The sequence below is a fragment of the Culex quinquefasciatus genome, chromosome 1, assembly GCF_015732765.1.
Source record: "Culex quinquefasciatus strain JHB chromosome 1, VPISU_Cqui_1.0_pri_paternal, whole genome shotgun sequence".
In the NCBI taxonomy this organism is placed as follows: Eukaryota; Metazoa; Arthropoda; class Insecta; order Diptera; family Culicidae; genus Culex; species Culex quinquefasciatus.
This window is the reverse complement of record NC_051861.1, coordinates 69058235-69064234: the sequence shown is the minus strand read 5'-3', so window position 1 is coordinate 69064234 and position 6000 is coordinate 69058235. Positions and strand designations below refer to the sequence as shown.

The window sequence follows — 6000 nt, the reverse complement described above, 5'->3', positions numbered from 1 at the left end:
TTATTTATAAATTATTTTTTTATTACATGCTATTTTACGTTTTAGCACACCATTGTTTTAAAATTTAAATATTTTTTTTTCATATTCAAGAATTATGAATTTTTGGAGCACGGGTCGGAAACAGATATCGAGACATTAAAAGTGAGAGTGCGTGCGTGCAACATGGAGTTAAACTTTTCGAAGTGCCATGGGAACCTTCACAGAAACTGCACAGAAAGTTTAACTCCATGTTGCACACACTCTCACTTTTAATTTCTCGATGGATTTTGTACGATTTTTTGGAAATTTTCAATTGTTTTGTTAAAAGAATTACGGCAGTAATGAATATTTCAATACTTTTTATTGAAAAAAAAAACTCAGTTCTCATTTCTGTTGTATTTTTAATGATTCAATTTAAGTGATCAACATTTTTCAAGGTTTGATTGAACAGCAGATTACAGTTTTTATTAACTTCCATAAAATTATCGGTTCTAGGGTTTCGATCAAGTTCCGATGGTTATCAACGATAGTAGCGTCGGAGTGGGCGGTTCCTGGCTCGGCGAGACTGATGCGTAATCTGGTCGCACTGGTGACTCAGTTCCCGGAGGTCACTTCGTTCACAACATCGCCCGATACGGTCGGACTGAAATGCAGTTGTCTCCGGTAGTAAACCTCCTCGGTATTGGCAATCACTGGCAGTAGCGAACGTTTTACTCCCATCTGCTGAAAATGACGTACCGCAAAAGGTTTGCACTTTTCCATCGAATCCATCCGATCGATTTCGGACAGACAGACGAGAATGGTTTGTAACCCGGTCGTTATGTCTTGGGTCGTTGCGTTGTAGCCAGTTTGGCTGGTTCATGCCGGGTACTCGAGGACACCTCGCTCTCAGCATTAACCGGCCGGATGAATTCCCTCCAAATAAATCCAACGTCGAGGTGCAGTCGAAGAGGACGATTCCATGCAATCTCCAAAAGTATCCTGTGAATTGTAAAAACATTATTCTATGTGGCTGTATAGTCCAATTCAAGCAGATGTTAACAAAAAATGGATTCGCTGGCTAATCATAGGATTTGGAAGCCCTCGACGATAAAATGTAGGAAATTTCATTCTAAAGCAGACGAGTTTTACCTGAGCCCATTCAGCTGCTGGCTGTGCCAACTTGTAGATTGGAAATGCATTTTGCGGTGTTTTACATTGCCACCGGTGTCGATATACAAGTCGTCTTGATCAAAATGGAGCTGAAAGTAGGTATTTGAGTGGTTATTGTTGATCATTTGTCCATATTTTATTAACTTACGCTGCAACTTCTCGGTTATCGCTGCACAATTTCAATTTTCCTTCGTAAACTGAAAGAATCCCACCCTCGCAACAACGTTTTGCGAATCACTTTTGCAAAACTTACTGAAAAACTTCCTGCCGTTTTTTTCTCCAAGCCTTTTTGTTTACTTTTTTTCCAATAACGTTTAAGTCACGCAAAATTTGAGCACTTTGCAGTGTTGCCGAAAATTTGATATTTGTGGTGAGGCAAGGCATAGGTTGCCAGGCCGATTTAATTTGGATCGGCCAATCTGTTTGACTTGACAATCTGTAGTGCACCGCGGTGTTCGTGGGTGCTGGCGATGTGCGCGCACACAATTCACGCTTGCGGAACTGTCATAGCACATTTTCGCAAAACTGGCATCACTTCGGTTTGAAATGTCAATTTCAAAGTTGTTTACCAACAAACGCGGCATGAAAAACGGTCTGAAGGCGTCAAGTTTAAAGCAGCGCAGATTCCGGTGATTCATCGTCGTTTTGTGGGCGTTCAAGGAATTTCTGGAGTGGAGGGAGTGGCGGCATCAATGCCGGCGGTTAATTTCCGTTCTTTAGTGGAACCGCTATCCTACAATTGGTACGGTAGCGGTGGCCACGACTTCAGCGCTGAAGCTAACATCGTCGCCAGCACTGATTCGAGCAAATTCTTTCCGGGTCCCGTCGATGGAAAATTGGCTGCCTGCGACAACGTTAGGGAACCGGGGACGAGAAGTACAAGGCTAAGAAGGGCAGTGGCAGCAAGAAAGTTATCATCCGCCGCAAAATCGAATGAGACGGCTGTCAGTGGCAAAATGGTTAAACGCGCCGAGGACAGCAGCAGCAAGACGGACGAAAAGGGTGCCGATGACGAACCGTTCAGGATGGTGCTGCCACCGGTTAAGGAGAAGAGCAGCATCTTCTCGGACCGTTGGGCATCTAGAAAGTAGAAGGACGAATAAACAAATAAAGAATTTGAAAACAAAAGTTAACAAAATCCAAAACCAGTTATTTATTTGTATCATTAAATAGGAAGAAAATCAACCCACAAGTAGCACGATTTTTTTTATTGTGATTTTTCGGATCAAGCAAAAACTCCTGCAAAGATTGTTAGTTTGCAGAAAACCAGAAAATATCAGCACGAAGGATTGTGCCAACCCACTCCCCCCTAACATGATTTTTTGGCTGCAAAAAAGGGTCACTTTCCAAGCAGGTTCTTCACCATAAAATCTCGCCGTCATCGTCGAAACGGACCACTGCACAGCGCCGCTTATTTCGTATCCTACCAGCAGCCGTTCATCCAGGGGAAGCATTGTTTGAGTCGTGCCGCAGTTATAATCTAATTCTTTGCGCCGAGAGTGTTAGCAGTTTGGAGTTTTCCTGCAACTGTAACGCTCTTTGCTCCGAGGCCAACATCAGATATCCGTACAGGGTGATATTAACCTCTCATGTCCTCTCCCAGATGTTCCTTAATATAGCGCCCCGTACAAACACATACGGATGTTTTCCACAATCGAAAATAGCTACCTCGAACTACCAACCGACCGACAAGTGGATGCTTCCTGGTAGGTCGCATTCTTCTCCACCACGACCACGTTCAATCCATTCCGAGCCCGCTTCTTTAACCAGTACGCAATCAAAGAACCCACGCAATCTCCATCCAAGGACCAGCAGGTCACAGTGGTTCTCTCTCCGGTACAGTCTCAGACTAGGTTTCAGATAGTTTTCCACACTCTTGACCGTTTCCCGCTTCGGCCTTATAACATTCTTCATCCGTTTCATGCTGTTCCCGAGAATCTTCATCGTTCGCGACACAGTGAGTTCTGTAGTTTCGCCTCGACCTCCTTTGCCACCGTTGGATGCAAATTCCCGGACTCTAGTGCAAGAAAGCGGTAGCCGGGCCAAAAGGACCACTCCGAGCGCCAACAATTTGTTTGCTTGCTCCGCAGCTTCAACAAGTTGTGTGATAGTCTTCAACGTTGAACCGACGACGTTGAACCACGTTTGGTCACCTGCGACGTCGTTGGTGGCGGCAGATCCGGCAAGGCTGTTGTTCGGATCAGTTAGATGTCGATTTAAAGTGACGATGGATGAGCGATATTTGGGCAAGGTTTGATGGAGGAACCGGGCGAAAGGCGGCTCTTTGCGCTCCAGAATCGTCAAGTAGAGTAGCCGGAACAACGTCTTGAAAACGGAATAAACCTTTTTTTTATATGTTGACCAGTTTTAAGTAAAATTATGATAAAAATTTTGATTTAACTTAGGTTTTGAAGACAAATAAAAAAAAAGTCTTTGAAAATGCAATGGATTTTTCCTTAGTTTGTTTGCAAACAAAGTTGAACATGACATTTCTAGAAGTGTTGCCATGTTATCCAAATTCTTTCTCTGATTCGTTACGTCAAAATGGTGCGCGATGGTGCACGAAGGTGCGCGAGAGTGCCAGAAGTGTGCGCAGTTTGTAAAACGCCGTGCACGCACAGCGTGCTGAGTGTCCAACTCCTGCTCAAAACACTTATTTTGGCTGAAAGGACACGTCAATGTCAGCCAACATTGTTTTAAATGATGCTGAACATGCCAAATAAAAGATTCGTAGACAAAAACACGCTTGAAATTGTGATTTTATTGAATTTTTCATCAAAAACCCTTCAGAGGGTCCACTATAGGAAAGGGGTCCACTAATGGATAACGTACCCTAGATGTTTGGGTATCAAAAGATCGGAAATTTTATGCCCTTTCCGATTCCACATAGGTTAACTTGTGAATCGTGGACCGGTTCGGATGCCGGCGGATTTTCCTACGACGTAATTCCGGGTTGGTACGAAATTCCAACGAAAAATCTATTCTATCGATACAAATACCCCCAAAACGGTGTTATACCCACTCCAAAACGTTTATTTAGCAATTCTATGGTAATATATTGACATTTAGTTGAATTAAAAGTTTGCAAAATTAAGTTTAGATAAGTTTTATATAGAATTTCCAGAGTTATATAAACTTTTATACTAAGTAGTTTGTAAACTTTATATTCAATCCAAATTATTTTTTTAATCAGTCAAGGATGCCTATTTGGAGTTGGGAGACTGGATTTATGGTGATTTGTCCACAAATAACATTATTTATGTTAATTTTTCGAAAGGTGTACAAACTTTATTTGCACCTTTTTTATTTTCGTAATCGTATTTGTTATATAACTTTTTATAGAAATCATCTTTTCATGAGCTTTTTGTAGCAAAATGTTTGGCATGAGTTTCTGAACAAAACGTAGTACTAGGTTCCTGTCAAACTTTAAATTTTTTCCATGTTTCATCACAAAATGTGCATAGTGCCCAAGGGGTGTAAATACTTTTTTTTACATACTGTACATCTCACCCTTGCTCTGAGTCAGTACGAGCAGCACGCTAGAACACGCTTTGAGTGTTCGTGCCAGGCATGCACACCTTCTTTTCCGGTTACGCATTTTAACTCGGCCGGGGGTGGTACATTACGTAGGGTTTGATGTAAGTATGTATAAGCGCCTAACCATTTATAGTGTGCCTATTAACTTTCATTAAAGCAAAACTGTTATATTTTTAGTTTGAATTTAAAAACTAATTGTGATTTACTGTGTATTGTTTTCTCCTGAAATCTTCCCTATTGTTGAGTCGTGTTTACCTGTTGCTATTTCTTCTGTCGCGGTGTTTTGTTACAATATTTTGGTCCTAAGCATTTTATATAAGTTTTATAGTAATATTTGTGTTAATTCTTTGATCATTCCAAAAATTTAGTAAGGGCTCGAATCTCATTTGTTTGAAGAAAAGGGTGAAGATTGAAACCAATGGACAGTGAAAGAAATATACTATTTGAAGAATCAATAGTAAAAGAAAGATAGTAATTGATGAAGTAGATAAAGAAATTAACAACAAAATAAATCGCTGCCAAATTAAGGGAAAACAGACAGTTTGTTACAGCAGCATCAATTAGTAAATAGAGTGGAAAAACGTTGAGAAATAAGAGAATCAAGAAAATAACAGAATATAGATGGTAGATAGAGAGGCTGGATCCTATTAGAGAACGGACATCCCAAACCAAAAGCACCAATCGAAGCACGAGAACTGTCAAACGGAGGTACCAATCGAGCAAAAGACAAAGGATTTTGCTCGATAGGCACCTCCGTCTGACAGCTCCCGTGCCTCGATCGGCACTTCAGGCTTGAGATGTCCGTTCTCCAATAAGCTCCAGGCTCTCTAATGGTAGATAAAAACGGAAAGAAGAGAAACCCCGTTGTGCGATGTTTCAGGTACATCCACAGCAGTTGACTCAACATACTGCGAATCAAAACAATACCGTCTACAATCACAAATTACTTCCCTTTCCCACATTGTCGCGCCCCTTTCTTTTAGCCGTCTCGACTCTGACCCGCGGTGGTCAAAGGTTTACGATCCGTTTCCACAGGCCACCAGCTAGGTCATCATGAAAACCAAGCCAACGTGGAGGTAAGAAAATAGGACACTCGCAAGGAACCAGAGCTATACTGTTCTGATCAAGATAATTCGGATGATCTAACAGAACTACGGATGTAGTTAGTTACGCTCCTTCCAGGATGTTCCTTACGTGGACGTCAACCGAAGAGCACGCAACAAGGTCAGTGCCATTGCATGCTCTTAGGTACCAATCCTTGGCCTGCAAGATGTTTATTGGCCTTACTCAAAAAACAAAAATCAGTTAATATAGAATTTATTTTTTATTAAC

The 6000-nt window shown here is 41.5% G+C and overlaps 1 long non-coding RNA gene and 1 pseudogene across 1 annotated transcript; both read right to left on the bottom strand.

Moving 5' to 3' along the window:
* Nucleotides 1–368: 368 nt before the first annotated feature.
* On the bottom strand, nucleotides 369–1448 carry LOC119765567. Its single transcript, XR_005276821.1, has 3 exons — nucleotides 1280–1448; nucleotides 1111–1220; nucleotides 369–960 (listed from the first exon to the last, which is right to left on the bottom strand). It is a non-coding gene; the product is annotated as an uncharacterized LOC119765567 (long non-coding RNA).
* An 835-nt stretch (nucleotides 1449–2283) lies between these two features.
* LOC6053885 lies at nucleotides 2284–3075 on the bottom strand (annotated as a pseudogene).
* Nucleotides 3076–6000: the final 2925 nt, after the last annotated feature.